The following is a 20,032-nucleotide window of genomic DNA, read 5'->3' on the forward strand; positions in this document are numbered from 1 at the left end:
TTGGAGAATGGCTGAATAAATTGTGGTATATGAAAATTATGGAATATTACTGTTCTGTAAGAAATGACCAACAGGATGATTTCAGAAAGGCCTGGAGAGACTTACACGAACTGATGCTGAGTGAAATGAGCAGGACCAGGAGATCATTATATACTTCAACAACAATACTAGATGATGACCAGTTCTGATGGATCAGGCCATCCTCAGCAACGAGATCAACCAAATCATTTCTAATGGAGCAGTAATGAACTGAACTAGCTATACCCAGAAAAAGAACTCTGGGAGAGGACTAAAAACCATTACATTAAATTCCCAATCCCTATATTTATGCACACATGCATTTTTGATTTCCTTCACAAACTAACTGTACAATAATTCAGAGTCTGATTCTTTTTGTACAGCAAAATAATGTTTTGGTCATGTATACTTATTGTGTATCTAAGTTATATTTTAATATATTTAACATCTACTGGTCATCCTGCCATCTAGGGGAGAGGGTGGGGGGGTAAGAGGTGAAAAATTGGAACAAGAGGTTTGGCAATTGTTAATGCTGTAAAGTTACCCATGTATAAATCCTGTAAATAAAAGGCTATTAAATAAAAAAAAAAAAAATAATAATAATAAAATTTTATTTAAAGAAAACTTTATTTTCCCTTCACTGTTTTTATTGTTTTTATAAGATACTATGAAACCTTCTATAATCTTTCTCCATCTGATTTTAATTTATGCTATAAAAATGTTGTCATAGCAGCCATCTTTCTCTCTGCTTGACAAAATGAGTTTTAGATTCTTTAGTATTTTTCATTATGGCAATTGACTTAAATTGTTAAACATCCACATTATTAAAATCAAACTGCCTAAATGATATTTTCATATGGAAGTTCCACCAACCATTTCACGAAACTAAAGCAGATTATCAGTTTCCCCTATATTACTAGTTCTGCTTAATTCTATTTGGCATGGAAACAGAGTCTTAAGAGAAGAATGGTACATAAGGGAAAATACTAAATCTTAACTAATATTACTTACTATGTAATCACAGGCAAGTCACTTAACCTCCACAGGACTCAGTTTTCTTATGTTTCAAAATGAAGTTAATATTGTTATTTAACAAAATTTGATGCATGTTAGTAAGGTTATGAAATAATCCAACCATTCATGAGAATAATTTGGAACTTTGCTCAAAGGGCTATCAAATTGTGCCATACCTTCTGATCCAGAAGTGTCTCTATTAGATCTGTTTACCAAAGAGATCATAAAATAGGGAAAAGGACCCACATGTGCAAAAAATGTTTGTGTAGCCCTTTTTGTAGTGGCAAGGAACTGAAAACTGAATGGATATCCACCAGCTGGGGAATGGCTAAATAAGTTAAAGTATATGAATGTAATGGAATATTATTGTTCTATAAGAAATGATGAAGCAGGGCGATTTTAGAAAAGTCTGGAAAAAGTTACATGAACTGATGCTAAGTAAAGCGAGCAGAACCAAGAGAACATTGTATACATTAACAAGGTTATGTGATGATCAACTGTGACAGACTTGGCTCTTTTCAACAAATGAAGTGATTCAAAGGCAATTCCAATAGACTTAAGAAGGAAAGTACTATCTGCATCCAAAGAGAACTATGGAGTTTGAATGTGGATCAAAATGTAGTATTTTCACGTTTGCTTTTTTTTTTTCCATTCTCCTGTTTTTTTCCCTTTGCTCTGACTTTTTTTCCTTGCACAGCACAATAAATATGGAAATACTTTTATCAGAATTGTGTGTTTAACCATTATCAGAAGGCTTGTTGTCTTAGGGAGGAGAGAGGGAGTAGAAGGAGGAGGAAGAATTTGGAACACAGTTTTGCAGAGGTCAATGTTGAAAACTATTTAAAAAGAACTACAAAATTAAGATAGTTCCTTCATTTTAAAGATAAGAAAACTTGAGATCCAGCGAGGATAAGTTACTTATCCAGATCATAAACGAAATAAACAGCAGAATACTAAGTTTAGGGAGAAAATGTATGTAAGATTTCTGGCAAATTATGCTATGTAAGAGCTAACTCTTATTGCTATACAGTGATTTTAATGATCTAAAGCTTCCCCTGGAAATAAAGCCCATCTTTTTTTTTTAATCATCAACATTGTTGAAGAGTAAGACAAAAGATACTTCAAAAAAAAAAAAAAAAAAAAAAAAAGTATCAAAAGAGAACACCCAGGTTTGTAGAGAGGACAAGAGTTAACCAAAGAATGTTCTACCTGGTAGCCAAGAGACATATAATTTAAAAAAAAATTCCTACTTCCTACCTTATGAGCATGTTGCCTGGCTAGCGATAATACAAAGTCAATTGCCAAGTCTTTCTTAACTCTCATCTCTGTAATTGTATCTATCATCCCCTGCTTTCTCTTGTAGTAGATCACTACTTTAATACTCATTACAATCTACCTAGATCATTAACACTCTAGAAATCAGTATTCCCCTCCTTTCAGTCTTTCTTTACTTGATGTCACTTGCCTATTCAGAAAACTTTTGGTGGTTCGCTATTTTTTATATAACGATGTAAATAAATAGTCAGCCATTCATTTTAAAGACCCTGAGTAATACCTTCACAGATTTAACTTATTCCATTCTCTTCATGTCCGCTTGAATTCAATTGAACTACTTTCTACCTGTCGTTCTTATTCTACCACCTACTTCAAGTTTTAAATAAGATTATCATTTTCGTAACTTCATTCACAACCCAAGTTACCTTCATCACGAAAACTACCTTGACCACTAGCAACCCTCTATCCCCAAACCATTCTTTCCTTTCTTACAATACTTTTTGTATTTATTACATATTCTCCTTTGTATCATATTTTGTTGTCACAATTTCCTATTTGATCAGACTCAGATTTCCTGATTAATTCCAAAATGTTTTCCAGGCAAATTCATAGTTCCAACCATGCGTTAGTTTGCCTATCCTCCAACATTTGACATTTCTCATCTGTTAACATCTTTGCTAATCAGATAAGTCTAAAGTAAAACCTCTTTTTAAAGAGTAATTCTCTTTTTTAAATTTATATCTTGTTTTTTTAACATCACTTTAATTTCTCTATGTACTTCTCCAAAAGACTAAAAGAAGAAAATTCAGCAAAAGTAATCGACAGCAATCCAGTCCTACAGTATATGTAAATGTTTCACATTTTTAATTCCCTCAATCCAACAAAGGAGTTTGAGAGACGATTCATGCTTACAATTAAAAACATTTTTATATTTCAATTCTCTTTTTATTTAAAGCAGAGGTGTAAAACTCACTGCCTCCAAAATTCCAAGGGCTTGTGGGGAACCAGATTAAAGTTTAATTAGTAAATCTTTAATATAATAAATAAAAATACAACACATGTTAATTAAGTTTTCTAAACTGATGCAGAGATTTGTTTCTATTTGACATCAATGATTTGGAACATTTTTTCATATGATTGTTAATGACGTCTATTTTTTTTTTTTAAAGGCTTTTTAACTGTCTGACCACTTAGCCACTTGGCTAGAGGACTTGTTCTTCATTATTTATGTCAATTTTCTATTACATGAATTGTGTGTCTATCTGCAAAATGACAGAGTAAAAGATTTTTGTCAGTAGCATGCTGCCAAGGAGAAAAAATCTTAGTATCTGGGGGTTTTTCTCCAGCCAAGTACTGATACCCTTCAAATTCTGTTTTGATTTTGCTTGTGTCAAAGTTTTTCAATTTTATGTAATAAATGCATATATATGACCTATATCAGATTATTTGTCATCTCGGGATAGGAGAGAAAAAAAATTGGAACTCAAAATCTTTCAAAAAATAAATGTTGAAAATTGTCTTTACATTTAAGTGGAAAAAATATTATAAAAAATTTTTATGTAATATAAATTGTCCTCTTTCTTGTCTATGTTTATCTCTATTTTTTTGATTACTAAAGATTTCTTCCCTAATCATGACTTTGAAAAGGTATATCCTTTGCTTTTTCTTTATTATTTTAATATGACCTTTTCTAATTATGCCTTAACATAAAATCTTAAATTCTTAATCTAATTTCTGCTAAGGTTCTTTCAGTATTTCTTGGCATCTTTGTAGAATAGGGAATATTCACTTCAGTAGTTGAAATCTTTGGGGATAAAAGAACTTGATGTTATGTTCGTTTGCCCCTAGATCTTGTTTAATAAATGTGTTCTACAATTTTTTGCATGACTTTTTTTTTTTTTGTATAATTGTTATCATATTGCTTGCCTTCTCAATGGATAGGAGAGACTAAAGGGTGAGAATTTGGAACTCAAAATAAAAAAAGTTAATAAATAAGCAGGTATGTTTTATTTTTCTTTTCTATTTTAAAGAGTACTAAATTTTGATGACTAATACTTTATAGTTTCATATCTGGCAATATTAGGTGCTTTAATTCATACCTCTTCATATCTACCATTTCTCTTCAATTACTTGATACTGCTTGTCTAAATAAATTTTTATTTTTTCTAGTTCTTAAAATAATCCCATTTTGATAGTTTAATTGACATGGCAATACTATTATTGTAGTAGAATTAATTTAGGGTTTTTTTGGTATTATCACAGCTGATCAATGAATTCTCTCTCACAGATAATTTATTATATCTTAGTTATTTTGAATGCAATTTCTTTTTCTAACTCTTCCTGAAAAGTGTGGTTAGTAATAAAAAGTCTGACAATTTTTTAGAGAGACAGAGAGAGAAAGAAAGAAAGAAAGAGGGAGAGAGACAGAGAGAGTGAGTGTTCTCCACTACCTTATTAATTACTGTTTCATTTAGTTTTATAGTAGAACCTATTGGGTTTTCTGAATAAACCAACACGTGAATGAACAAATACATGAAAAAGCATAATTAAACACTATGGAGCAAATACTGCTATGTATGAGGGATATGAATAAAGGCTCAAGTAGAATAGTTCATGAATAGTAAGAGCTTATTTACACTCTAATAACAGAAGATAATACATACTAGCAGGCAGAAAAATCAATGGAATAATTATGGGAATCATATAGCAATTAAATATCATAGCCTTCCCAAGAATGGTAGTGGCAATTTGATTATTATTGTCAAAGCTAGAGAAAGGTGGAAGTGGGGCACCTAAGGCCAGTTCTACATAGCCTGAATACTCACCAATAAAAGGCAAAGTCACAGATATGAGATCAGTATGTGTCAGAGGAAACCAAGTGGCAGTGCACAAAGATGGCCAGAAAGTAGCCAGCTGCCCCAAACCATAATTCTATCTCTTTGCCTATGCTTTCCCTGACTGCTAGTTGAATTCTGTAACTTTATCAATAATAGCAGTTTTTAAATGGATGTTTTTGCTTTCTTCCTGCTCTTATTAAAAACCAAATTTTTCTCCATTATAGATAATGCCAGCACAAAGTTTGAGGCAATTAACACAAATGAAATTAAGCAAAAATCCATTAATTCTAATGCTTTTTAATGGCCAATATGCAAGGATTTAGTATCTCATCAACAGTTTTTCCTACATCTTACATCCACATATGTAACAATTTTCATTATTTTTATTATAAATATGGTCTATTTTATTTGGCTTTTCTAACGTCAAATCAATCCAGCATTTCTTGCATAAAACAAATCTTGTGATTGTATAAAAGTTTTGATTATAATAGCCTCTGAAAATATTTTATTAAATAATTATTCTGTAGTATTCCTTCTTTGCTTCATCTCTTTCTACTCTGGCCAATACTCATTTACGTGAGAATGAGTCTGGTAAGATGTTTTCTCTATATATTTTTGTAACCACCTTAAGTAATATTGGAATAAATTGTTTCTGAAATGTTTTATATATTTTCCTTTTAAAGTCTCTAACCCCCAACATCCACACAAATGATTTTCTTCTTTGTGAACTTATAATTTCTTTAATTTTTCCTTGAGTTTGAATTGTTTAAATTTTCTTTTGTTTTGTTTAAATTTTTGTTTTTTTTAAAAAACATTTTACTGAAGTTAATAGTTTTTGTTGGCATAATACAAAAAAATTCTGCAGCACTTCCTTTTTGTATGTGTTTTGAATATTAATTTATCATTTTGTAAATTTGGATTTTTTTTCTCTTTTTTAACCTAATTACTAGGTATTGGTTTGTCTATTAGTCTGTTTTTAAAGTCAGCTTAGTTTTTTTGTATTAATAAAGAGTTTTTCGGGCTTCAATTTTGTTGTTCTTGCCTTCCCCACACCTTATAGGCAAAGAAAATGCCTGGAGCCAAGCAACATATCCTCCACATACTTCCTAACCAGGAGATTAGCCTCATTTCCCATTGTACATCTAAACTAATCTTAATACTAGTAGCTTTAGTCCTGTCTTATGGGCAAACCCTTCTCCTACCCACTGGAAGTCCACAGACATTAGACAATTTTGTCTCCTGGGAGTCTGTTGATTCTGTTATATTTTCATACTCTTCATTATTCTGGAGTAGGTTCTGAAGGAGATGGTCTTGGCTGGGAACCTTTCATAGCAAGATTTTTGCCCTAGGTACCAATAATCTCTCCCCATCATCAAGTCCAATGATTTTATTTCTTAACTCAAATCTTTCTTACCTGTCTGAAGCATAACAGTATATGTTATTCTTCTTCTGGATACCCTTCTTCTTCTTCTTCTTCTTCTTTTTTTTTTTTTTTTTGGTGACACTGTTCTGTCCTGGTTCATTCAATCAGTCTACTCTTTAGTATTTCTTTGCTGGACCACCATCCACATGGCATACTCTATCTATGGATGTAGCCCAGGTTTTATATGCTGGATGTTCTCTCCACACTCTTAGTAAACACATTAAGTCCTATGAGCTCAATTATGATCTATGCACAGAAAACTGATCTATGTATCTGATCTGGTTGCTCTCCTAGGGCCAATATATGCATTTCAAAATCTCTTATCACACTTTTCAGACTGGATATTCAAGAGTACTATTACAAAATGGATTTCATTATCTTCTCCCATCTTTCACGCTCCAAAAACACTATCTTTAATGGATTAGGAAAAATACATAACTTACATAAATGGATGCAGAATAATGCAGGATGTTCCAAAAAACTTACTGAATGTTTAGGCTTTAATAGCTTACATTTTATATTTAGAATCATAGGAGCATTGATACAGAAATGGAGCTCCCTTGCCTTGAGCAATTCCCAAACATTTTGATCTTGGGACCCCCAAACACTCATAAAAACTGATGACCCCAAAGACCTAAATTTTAAATTTAGAAATTTAATTACATTTTTAAAAATAATAATAAATTCATCAATTTAACATGTATCCTTATTAAATGTATTCTTATTAAAAGTTAACTATTTTTTTTCTTTCTTTCATTCTTTTTTTTTTATTTTGCTGAGGCAATTGGGGTTCAGTGACTTGCCCAGGGTCACAATGCTAGGAAGTATTAAGTATCTGAGACCAGATTTGAACTCAGGTCCTCCTGACTTCAAGGCTGGTGCTCTATCCACTGCATCACCTAGCTGTTCCCAAAAACTATTTTTCAAAACAAACAAAAGAAAAAAACTAAAAAAATGGCATTTTTTTACATATTTCTGCAAATATCTCTAACATCTGGTATGAGACAGCTGGATTTTCATGAATGTACCTGTATTCAACTGTCATAAGACTGTTATAGTTGAAGCATGTTAAGAAAATCCAGCATCACATGGATACACAGCCAGAAAAAAAATGGCAATTTTAATATACAAATAAATTACTGTAGACCTACACAAAAGGGTCTGAGGAAGCTCCAGGAGTCCAAGGATCACATTATAAAAACTGCTGATCTAGTTCAACACTAATTCTATAGATGAAAAAATTGAGACCAAGATAGGTCAAGACTTCCCAGCAGCTATATAGGTATTAAAATAGCAGGAGTAAGATTTGAATTTAGGAAATTCTTTCCATTGTATCTCTTTATATTCATTTGTGTCTTTCAATAGAACATAAGCTTCTTGAAAGTAGAGAGTTATCTTTTATTCTCTGGATCTCCAGTATGCAGCATGATGCCTGGCACGGAGCAAATATTTAATAAATACTTCATTAAATCAACAAGCATTTTTCAAGCGTCAATAAGCATCAACCACATGCCAAGCATTATGTAAATGCTGAGGATACAAAAAAAAGTTAAGGAAAATTTAAATTGAAAAAAATCAAAAGGCAAAAAGCATTCCCTGCTCTTAAGAAGTATACAATATAATGGAAGAGACAACAGGTATACACACCCAAACATTGCACCTTCTTTCCCCCACACACACTAAAGTCTCAAAGCAAAAACACTAAGTTTAAGGAGTATTGGGGGAAAGAGCTTTAAGACAGGATTTCAATGAAGGCAAAGGAAACCAGAGAAACTGGAAAGCTAAAATGAGGAAGAGAGTTTCAGGTATGAGGGACAAATAAACAAAAAATCTTAAATGACTGATAATATTTCAATTTTTAGGCAAATATAAAATACCTTACATATGTTATTTTCAATGAAAGTTTGTTGAATTTGTGTAAATATATTCACACATAGAAAATCACTCTCAATGTGGTCCCATTGAGTAGGTTCTACATTATGAAACTATGCCAGGGAGTTGATCAGATTTCTTCTTTCCAGATCAAATATCTAAAGGATTAAAACCTCCAAGAAAACAGTTATCTTCACTTGGTTACAAAAGAAAGATCCAGAAAAGGTAAAATCTTTCTGATGACAGATTTGTGATTTCCATTATAGGAAGAAATGTCTAATAAAAAGCTATCAAACAACATGGAATTCTACTTGATATAGCATGTTTCCTTAAGCCTCAAGTTTCAAAGATACTATAAAATAGGATTCTTGCCTGGAAGGGAAATTTAATTAGATTATTTTTAATGCTTATTCCAATTAAAAAATATTATTATTTAAATCAGTTTAAACTTTTAAAATATGTGTGTGTGTATATAAATAAAATTACTCAGTGGGGTCACACATTCAGATTTTAGGTGTTAGTATGAGGAGGTCCATCTTCTTGCCAAACAATGGGCAATATGTTGACAAAAGTGTCAGTCCAAAAGCCATTCTTCTGCTTAGCCATTCTGAATCTGACCTTACTTTTCCAATCCAGGTCAAAAACCCAGGTTTTTACCTTCCAGAATAAGACCAAGCATTTCCAGAGTTACAAGGAGCTCTGCCCTAAGACAACTTCATCCTCAAAAGAGAAATCATTTAGAAGCAGAATCTATATCAAATGCAATGAGATATACTTTGATCAGAGACAGGATTCTTTTCCAAAATTCTTGAGTGTGTGTAAATATCCAACAGCCAAATAATTGCATGGCTTCAATGTAACATACCTGTTTTGCTACAGCAAGGACTCCTATTAACATTGTCATCTATTATTAGCATTAGCATTTACTTACCCAAAATCATCTCAAAAATACTCAAAACTATAACTCACTTCTACATTCACTCCTCTCCATTTCAACTTGCCTATTTCCAGAAATCCAAGATTGAAAAGCACAGAATTATCTGTGAAGTTTTTCTTTCACAAACTACATAATCAGAACTAATATTATAGCAAATTCTTCCTCTGAAATAAGTTTCAAAAACCATCCCAGGAAATGAAGTCAATCTAATGGTTCCATGGAGCTACAACTCCTCCAGAGAGCTGTTTCTAATCTCCCTTTTTAGTCCAACCCAAAAACCTTGCTTTTACTATGTCACCAAAACCACACAATGGCGATCAAGTCCAAAACTCTTAACCTCATGTCCATGATTCTCCATGTGGTTCCCATTTTATCTTAAACAACTATTTTTTCCCAATATTTTACTTTTCTTAGTCAATTTTTATCCCCCTAATGTTCTCCAAAGGCAATCTCTCATTCTAGTCAAGCCAGTACTATAACGATAACTCAGGCACACAATTTACTTTTTTATGGGAGTCTTTTTAATAATAAAATGCCTCCTACTTGGCACTATCTTCTTCAGTTCCTGTGCAGATCTTTCCCATCACTCAAATCCATCACCTAGTTGAAGCTTTCCTTACTTGAGCCGACAATGATACTCTTCTTATTTAAAATATTAAGGTACTAATTTTATACACCACCCATCTTGAAACATAATCACATACTGTCTTAACTTTTATTTAACTATTCTATGTCTTTCCCCTTGAGACTGCTTCAAGCTCTTTAGTGTAGTGTAGTGTACTAACACAAAGTAAGTGCTCAAAGCAAACTTACTAAATGGAATTAAATGTGGAAAATTAAAGCCATAAGAAGCTTTTGGGGAAAAAAATGTAATCTGGTAAAGATTTATTGTAAAGAGATGAACACTCATAGTAACTTCTCAACTGATGAACCTATAATTAACTAAAATAGGATTACTATTCTGCTTGCCTTTTCTTTTACTTCTTAAAAAAAAAAACAGACACTATTCAGAACAGAAAAGCTTAAGTCTTTCTTATTATTGTCAAAATATTGTTGTTAAATTCTGCTTCTATAAAATATCATTGCAATGCAATTACACCACAATGAATAAATTTACAAAATCCAAGCAATGTTTTATAGTAAAAGTTCCTCACTGGTCCCAGTTAAAATGAACTACTGCAAATAACAAAGTACTGAAGTGCTTTCTCCTCTAAATATCAACTTTTAAGTAGAGAGGTTTGGGAAATTGCTGAATCAAATATAACAAATCTATTTAATGGAATGCCACTGTACTGAAAGGAGCAACATATCTTGGAAAAAAGCAGGAAGATTCAGACTAATTGATGTAAAGTCAAAAAAGACCACAAGAAGATGACTATCACAAAACTGAAAACATCATTAAAAGCAAAAAAAATTTAGACACTCTCTCTCTCTCTCTCTCTCTATATATATATATATATATATACTGTATAAAGATGGTACTGAATTAATGAAGTTTAAACACATGTATTTCTATTAAGAAATATAAAACTAGGGCAGCACTGATGGCGCAATAGAGTACTAGCGCTGAAATCAGGAGGACCAGAGTTCAAATCTGATCTTAGACATTTTCACACTTCCTAGCTATGTGACCCTAGGCAAGTCATTTAACCCCAATTGTGGAAGGAAGGAAGGAAAGGAAGGAAGAAAGAAGGAAAGAAGGAAAAAAGTTAAGAAAAAAAGGAAAGAACTACAAAAATGCTTTGGTGGATGTAGATAGATTAGATAGATATAGATTTTTGATAGATAGATAGATAGATAGATAGATATAGATATATTATATATACCTTGCTGAGGAAGGAAGAAAAGAGGGGAGGGGTGGAGAGGGGAAGGAGGAAGTTGTTTGACATCAGGATAGGTGAACAGGTTTATCAGTTACTAAATGATATTTTTAGCCTTTATTTCCTACTTGTCTAAGACAAAATTATCATTTATCATAGACCCTGGAAAAAGTTGGACAGCTAAAGACCCTTCCATTTCCAAGATTCTGATTCTAAGGTACTTTCACAACATCTGAATCACTTAATGTTATCTACAGCCTTCAAAAAAGTACCCAGCCTTAATTAATGAATGGTTGCTGCAGTCAAAGTGAGATCTATTAAAGATGTTAGCTTAAAAAGGTCAAGGCCTCCCACTGATTCCAGGATCATCTCCAGTCATCTGGATTTCTATTGAGTCACTGGACCCAGATGGTTTTGGAGGAATGAGGCTGATGACCTTGCATAGTCCATCCTCCCTCAAGTTCACTTCATTTGTATGTCATGGTATCACCTACCCTTCTTTGTCATGGTCCTCTTTGAGAACAAAGGACAAGGGACAGGTTAGTGATGCAGTGGATAGAGCACCAAACCTGAAGTCAGGAGCACCTGAGTTCAAATTTGGCCTGCCACAAAACTTCCTAAGTTGTGACCTTGGACAAGTCACTTAACCCCAATGAGTAGGAGAGAGGGAGAGGGAGAGAGAAAAGGAAAGAAAGAGGGACAGGGAGAAGGAGAAGAGGGACAGGGACAGGGAGAACAAAGGACAAATAACAGCAATTCATTTATTGTAACTAAAGTCTCTTGAGTTCAGTATGAAATCAATACTTCTGACTCTTAAATTCTTTTTCTCTTTCTACTAACCATGCTACTTTTACTTTGTAAATATTTTTCGACACCCTAAAAGGAAAAAAGTACTGGAAATATGACTTTCTGGAGAAATATCCCAAAATTCTACTCAGTCTTTGCTTAAGGTCTATCAACCCTCAAATCTAATTACTTCCTATTTTCCCAGGGCAAATTTTTCCTGATTTCCCTATATTAACTTTAAAAGAAAGCTCAGATAAGGCGTATTTAATTTAAAAAAAAAAAATGCACCCCTTTGGCAGCCTAGGACCTAATCACAAAATGTTTTTAAATACATAAAATTACAATTACATTGAAATAAATTTTTTTTGGTTTTGGGGGATTTTTGGGGAGGCGAGGAGAGCACACACTGGGAATAAGTGATTTGCCCATATTACACAGCTAACAAGTTTCTGAGTCCACATATGACTCAGATCATCCTGACTCCAGGGCCACACTGTTCTTCTATCCAGGTACCACCTAGCAATCTGTAACAACATATTTTTTAAAATCTTGATTTACATACCACCCTAGATTAGGAAATTCTGCATAGATCAAAATAATGATGCTTTGCCACAATTGAAGTTTATGTAACTTCATTAACATTATTATAACAGTAGGAGAAGGGGGAAAGAAATCATTGCAGGAGATCTTGAATGAAACAAAATATTTCAACCCTAATATCTTCAAAGCATGATTTTGTTCAACATTCTGTACTCAACAATCAAAACTCCTAAAATATTAGAGCAGAAAGGGGCCTTACAGACCATTTAGTCTAATCCCCTCATTTTAAAAGATGGAAAAACTTCTAAATCAAAATTTATTCAACTAATAGATACTATGTAATAGAAAAATAATGGGGATTAAGGACTAGACCTGTGATTTCACTGATACAGTGAATTCCACTAATAAGGAAATTCCCTCTACCAGTGCAGGTTGGCACCCTCTCTGCAACTTAATAGTCTTACAGAGTTGCCTAGGGCACTGAGAGGTTAAGTGACTTACCCAGGGTCACACAGTATATGTCAGAGGCAAGACTTGAACCCAGGTCTTCCTGGCTCCAAGGCCAGCTCTCTATCCACTACGCCATGCTGCCTCTCCAAAAACAAAAACAAAAACAAGAACAAAAACAAAACACAAAGAAAATATTTTTATATACACACACATATATTTATATACACACAAAAATGCAATTTTTAAAAAGTAAATTTCATAGTAACAAAGATTTCACCTATTTTCAAGCAGCAAAAAACATTCCTCCAAAGCTTATAGTCTTCCTATATTTCAGTAGGAGAAGAAAGTGAAGGATGCTGGAAGTCTGGGATATCTGGCCACCAGAGGTTCCAAGAATTATATGGCATGAGTCAGAACAAATGAGGGCCCCTCTTGGATTCAATGGTTTATTCAGTCATGTGACTCTGGAATATTTGCAATCACTGTGAATCAAAAGAAACATAACTACTGTACATACTGTGATGTCTAGTACAATATTCTTATGCAAAAATCTTAAAAAGATCTTAAAAAGAAAAAAGTTACAGAAGAAAAGATGGACATAAACCCTAAATTATCACTGCCTTTGTCTGCTTTCAATACCTATAGTGTTCTTTGTTGCCCCATAGCCTTATGGTCCAAAAAGAAGAAAAGGGTAGTTATAGGTAGAAGGAACCAGAAGTGATTGTTATTCCGTAAAGGATGAAATAAATGCTAGGCACAGTACTAAACACTAGAAATATAAATACAGAAGAGATATTCTGTGCACCCAATAATCTTACATTAGAACATACATAGTATATACACAGTGGCCAAGGAATGGAGAATGCAGCAATACAATAGATAATGGTTATGCCTGTTGCAGGAACAAAGGTAGCATTTATTTGATTAGAATTCCCAATGGATAAAGTGGAAATGAAGTATGCACAAGATGACATGAAAAAATAAAAAAGCACTTCTTAAACTATGTACAAATGTACATATGCTATGTATAAAAAAGGAACTTACCACAATGTAATAGGGCAGAGAAGGGGCAAATGTAGTCTCATCAACCATCTTTTCTCTCTTTCTTCCCTTGATTCAATTAGCACCTTTACTCAGATGTTCCCAAATCTCTAGATCTAGTTCTGGCTCCCCAGAGTCCTGCATCTGTGTCTCCGACAACTATACTAGAATGTACTTACACTTCAAATTTCATTTGTGTAAAATGAAATTTATGAAAATTTTAATTAAGTCTTCCTAATCTTGCCTGCTCCTACAAATTTTGTTATTTTTATTGAAAAACCCCACACTTCCCCAGCAAAGCAAATTTGATGTCTTTGACTTGTTTATTCTCAAGCTCACTTCCACTAAATTTCCAAGTCCTGATGACAAAGACAATTCTACTCCCAATCAAACAAACAAGCACTATCAGACCTTAAGGTAGGTGCTAGAAATAGAGATTCAAAATGGAGACAATCCCTCCTCTAAGAATCTTATCTTGTGCTAGGAGGACAAGAGTAAAGAAACAGATGCTACAGAATTAAAATAATAATAATAATCAGTGATGGGAGAAAAGGCACTAATAAAGTTGGGAAGGTAAGGAAACATTTAAGGCAATGGATCTGAGCCTTGGAAAAAAAAGCTACAGGTTTCAAGAGACTAAGGGGAAAGCAGGAGAAAGCATTTACTACAACTAATTACACAAAGGATGCTAATTAAACCCTTAAAATTGACAATAGGACTATAAAAGAGGATCCCAAATTAGTAAAATTTTGATTAACCAGAACTCAAACAAATTTTTTAAAATGTCTTTTTAGAGAAAATGAAAAGATGACAAAAATCTGATTCATTAAGTGTTCCATTTAAGAAAAAAAATTTGAGTGTCTCTAACTCAATAAAAATGCAGCTCAATATACTTCTGGCAAATCTTTTCAGAAAGAAAAAAAAATCTCTACTAAAAAATAAAAATTAGAAAATTTCCCCAGTTCAATAGCAAAAAAATGAACTAATATTTTAAAGCTTTAGTTAGAAAAAACTAATATACTGTTCTAATAACACATCTTTAAGTCTCAGTAAAGACATTCAAGCTATCTATAGCCAGTCAAAAAATGTTCCACTAATTCAAATTAAAAGCAATCTATTAGTCCCGCAAATAACCCTTCCTCAATAAAGGAAAATGATAAATAGGAAAGGAAGTATAGGAAAATAGGCATATTTATATACTGTTAGGGGAACTGTGAACTGGTACAGCTATTCTGGAAATCAGTTTATGCCCCCAAAGTTACTCAACTGTGACCCTTGACCTAAAGATACCACTCCTACACTTAATATATGAAAGAGATCAAAGAAATATGAAAGATTCAATATATACAAAAAATATTTAAAGCAATTCCTGTTTTTGATGGCAACGTATTAGAAATTAAGAAGGTGATATCCCTTCACCTTGGGGAAGGGTTAAATAAATTATAGTATATTAACATAATTAATGCTACCATATAGGAAATTATAAAAGATTTGTACATGAGTGTTGTGTGAAATGAATAGAACCGAGAACAATTTCTATTATAAGAAAACTGGAAAAGGAACAATTTTGAAAGATTTATGTACTCTGATTAAACATGATTTCAGAAGACTGGTAACAAAATAACAATGTACTTATATCCTGACTCTGAGGCATAGCCAATAAGGAATTTCTTTTCTTTTTCTTAACTTCATTAAACATATATGTTACAATATTTTTTGTTTATTCTTTTTTTCCCCCTACCAAGGGAGATATAAATACTTGATAATTGGAAGGGAAAAGTTTTCAATGAAATGTAATTGGTCATACATTTGAGTATGTGCACGTATTTAATGGAAGATAATATGTGTATATACAAGTTGGAACAAGATCCTAACTCCTAGCCCTATGTAACTAAGGATAGTCTTTCCAAAAAAGGTATTGAGGCCTTCCTGGAATCTTGACTGGCTGAGACTAGAAGCTCTGACTGTTGGTGTCACTTCCTTAACACAGAAGCACATAGTATCTAAGAGGAATTCCAGGGGAATTCTGATGCCAGCTGGTAGATCAGAATGGGCAACTTAGGCAAGGGATCTTTCCTCTGATGAATTAACTTGAAATGTCCACAATGTCTCTTTCTTGTTGAAATATCCAGCAATAACTAAGTAAATCCCTTTTTGTTAATTGTTTAACAACCCTTAAGAGTTGCATTTGTCAAATTGGGCCCAGTTAAAATCTCATAAAAAATAGCAAACTTTGTTTTGATCTATTTCTTCTACAATAGAAGCTCAATAAATAACCTGAGTAAACCAAAGCACCTCAAGTACACGTGTGCACACACACACACACACCAAAATGCGCAAAAAAAAAAAAAAAAAAAAAAAGTATCTTAAAACAAAATTAAGCACTATTAACATTGATAGGCAAATAGTAAACAATGAATAAAAGAATCATACAATAATCCCTAAAATACAAACAGAAATTAGGAAACTATAATCTCTCTCCTACTCAAAAGGCATTTCTTTTATGAAAAATCTTTTTAGACCAGTTGCCATTTTATTATTAGAAAGATATTATAGTGAAGAATTCAAATACAGAAGAGATGACAGTCAGGGATTCAATATAGAAAAGTTTCACGATTAGTTGGATTAGTTGACTTTAAACACAAAAGAATTAAGAATTTATGACTGTAAGGAAGCAGAACCAAATGGCAAAGTGATAAAAACAGCATTGGTAAGCTGCCCTCCATAAACTCCTCTACCCTGCTCTAGAAATTTCACCAAACCAGATATTGACAAGAAAATTAGAGGGAAAAAAAAAAGAGTTCACCCAACTCTGCACAGGAATATAGGCAGGAAGGGCTACAAAAATCAAGGCCAGAGTTGAGCTAAGAACACATGAGTGGGCAGCTAGGTGGTGTAGTAGATAGAGCACCAGCCTTGAAGTCAGGAGGACCGGAGTTCAAATTTGGCCTCAGACACTTAACATTTCCTAGCTGTGTAACCCTAGACAAGTCACTTAACCCTATTGCCTCAGCAAAAAAAAAAAAAAAAAAAAGGTACAGAATATTCCAGTGCCTGCGCAAAAGGTAGGCATTAAGAGAAAGAAGGAACCTTACTGGGGCACTACCAAATTCATGCCAACAAAAATACTATAAGAGGGACAGATGCAAACTGACAGCTTTGTGGACACCTACCAAGTTGTGCATCATAGATGATGGGCAGAGCAAGAAGAGAACCTGTGCACAAGGGCAGTAGTCCCAGGAAGGGAGGTCCTGGATGGTAAGCTGGGAAAGAAGGAAGTTCAAAAGTGAGCAGCAGCAGTGGTATAGGTCAGAGACCTGAGAGCAGGGTCTCACATTTACCATCTAACCCAGCCTGCAGAAAAATAAGGCAGAAAATTCAGACCAAAGAGGGACCTACAACTGTGTCACTCTGAAGCAACATAGCTTTTCCAGTGGATGAGTCTAAGAGCAATGTAGCTCAGACCAAAACCTAGGTCAAAACTTGCAGATCTCGAATGAGAACAGCAATTGTCAGTCTTTGCCCTGGATTAGACTTCTTTGGGAGCACTGAGAGCTTATATGTCCCGAATTCATCCATGAGATCCTGAAACAATACATTACCCTAAGAAGGGAGACAGGACCAGCCCAGATCTTGCTTCCTATGGCAGAGCCCAGCTCTGACATCAAGTCTAAAGTCAGGAAGTAGGCTAGAAGAATTGGAAAAAAAAATTTTTAAGAGCCCTATCATAAGTTACTATGATGGTAGGAATGCTCAAAACACAAACACAGAAAAGAATATGACTCTAAAATACCTATAAGCAATGCCTCAGAGACAAATACAGCTTAGCCACAAACTCAACTAGAATTTCTGAAAAAGATAAAGCAAGAGTTTTAAAAAATAAAAAAAAGTTTAATAATTTAATAAATGAAAAGAGAGCATTTGAAGAAAAAAATTGGAAGGGAAATAAAAGCTATGAAACAAAAGAAGTGGAAAAGGAATTAACAACTTGGCACAAAAAGCTTAAAACCTTATCCAAGCAACAAACTCCCTAAAAATTAAAATGAGCCAAATAGAAGGTATTGACTTCAAGAAGCAACAAGAAATACTGTAACAGTAAATGGCTGGAAACATAGAAGAAAATTTAAGGTATCTCATAGAAAAAACAATGGCCCTGGAAACAGATCAAGGAGATATAAATTAAGAACCATTGGACTATCTGAGCAACATGACAAAAGAACCTAAAAATTATATTTCAATAAATCTTAAAAGAAAATTGCCAAGATCTCTTGAAACCAGAAGGCTAATTTTCTGTAATAGCAGAGAAACTGAGGCAAGAAGAGACTGTTTTTAATCTTTAATGTGGAGAGTTTAAGCTAGTTGACCAAAATGGGAATATACTTCCAAAGCATTCGGTCCAGAGCAACTAAGGCACACCATTTATATATAAAGTTTTTTAGCAAGCAAAATACAGAAAAAAGAATGCAATTAGTCTTGCAGCTGTTGTTATCTTTACCTCAAAGAGGGCAGGGAGAGAGGTGTTAACTTAGTATTTACAGCTTGGAGATTGTGGCTCAGGCCTTGTCAGATAGGGGAATAGGACCATTCTTGGATAGATAAGGGCTATAACAAAGGCATAACTGCAGGACATAAGATTGTCTTTGACTCCCAGGGTAATTTTTGAACAGGGATGAAGTCAGAGAGGAAAACACCTGGAGATTTTTTTCCATCCTCGATTATGTCTCAATGGTTATGTGAAGAGGAGTCAGAGCCTCAAGGTTTAAAGTTTTCTTTTTAAGCTCAATTTTCCAAGTCTAACTGCACAAATGAAAAAGGGGGTATGACCTGCTATCCAGGGCCTAAAAAAACCTCCAAATGATAACTGATGAGGAACAGAACAGCCCAAACCCTTACTTCCAAAGACAAATAAAAATTTTTGTTAACAGCCTGAAAGAATCCAAGTACTGAGGAACCAAAGTCAGGATCATATACACTTTAGTTGCCACCATTATAAAGAAAAGGAAAACTCAAGATAAATGTGAAAGGAATATGATAAAAAACTCAACAAAGATAAACTGCTTAAATCCTGAGATATTGAGAGATGATACATGTCTCCTCTAAACCTTGTTCATCAGGGTTCATAAAGAGAATTCATTTAGTCAAAACCTGAGAGTAGTTCAGTTATGTCTTAGTGATCTTAAGAAAAAAATGTTGAGAGAGGGGAAAGAGAATACTTTGAGGGAGAAGAGAAAGGATTTCATAGTCTGGGTGTACAAACACACATGAATACAAGGAAGGGTGCAGGGGAAAAGGGAACAAATGACACTCAAACCTGACTATTTTGAAATGGTCAAAAGAAAAAAAAAAAAAAAAAAAGGAACACACATACACAAAATTGGATAAGGAAATACATTTCACTAAACAAGTAGACAACTAAATAAGAAAAGGGGACAAGGGGAACTCCAGAAGAGAAAGATTAGTGCTAAGCAAAACAAATTTCAAAAATGTATAAATCTCTCTTCTCTTCTCTCTCTATATGTACACATATATACATACATATACACACACTCGCACACACACACACACATATATATATATTGTTTAAGGTGGCAAAGAATGGTAATCTGAGGGGACACCCATAAACTAGAAAATGGATAATATAAATACAATACCATTATGTTACATTCTTATCAGTACGACCACCAATGGGCATGCCAAGACTTATGATGAAACAAACTCCTGATAAAGAGGTGAAGGACTCAGAATGCAGAACAAGACAGATTTTTTTGGACATTGTCAATGTGAAAATTTTGTTTTGACTGACCATACATATTAGTAACGCATTTTGTTTTCCTATGTTTCCCCACTGAGGGTAATGGGAGACAGTCAGTGAAAGGTAGACTTTGGCTGATTAAAATGAATTTTTAAAAAAAACTTTAAAAGTTAAAAAGATGCTAATTTACAGTTCCCTGCTAGAGATTATTGGCTAGAAGTAGGGGACCATAATAATTACCAAAAAATCTATGACTGAGATTAATCT

General features: G+C 33.5%; 1 protein-coding gene across 6 annotated transcripts in view; it reads right to left on the reverse strand.

The window, feature by feature from the left end:
• PTBP3 (polypyrimidine tract binding protein 3) overlaps positions 1-20,032 on the reverse strand; it is a 107,402-nt gene that overhangs the window by 43,181 nt on the left and 44,189 nt on the right. The window contains exon 2 of one of the 6 annotated variants that reach the window (XM_023497389.2): positions 13,250-13,454. The exons of 4 other annotated variants lie outside the window; for them this stretch is intronic. The gene's annotated coding sequence lies outside the window, so the exon portion shown is untranslated. Of the gene's footprint in view, positions 1-13,023; positions 13,054-13,249; positions 13,455-20,032 lie in introns of those variants that run through there. One more of the 6 variants, XM_031942943.1, reaches the window with a different exon arrangement.

The sequence above is a fragment of the Sarcophilus harrisii genome, chromosome 1, assembly GCF_902635505.1.
Source record: "Sarcophilus harrisii chromosome 1, mSarHar1.11, whole genome shotgun sequence".
NCBI classification, from domain to species: Eukaryota; Metazoa; Chordata; class Mammalia; order Dasyuromorphia; family Dasyuridae; genus Sarcophilus; species Sarcophilus harrisii.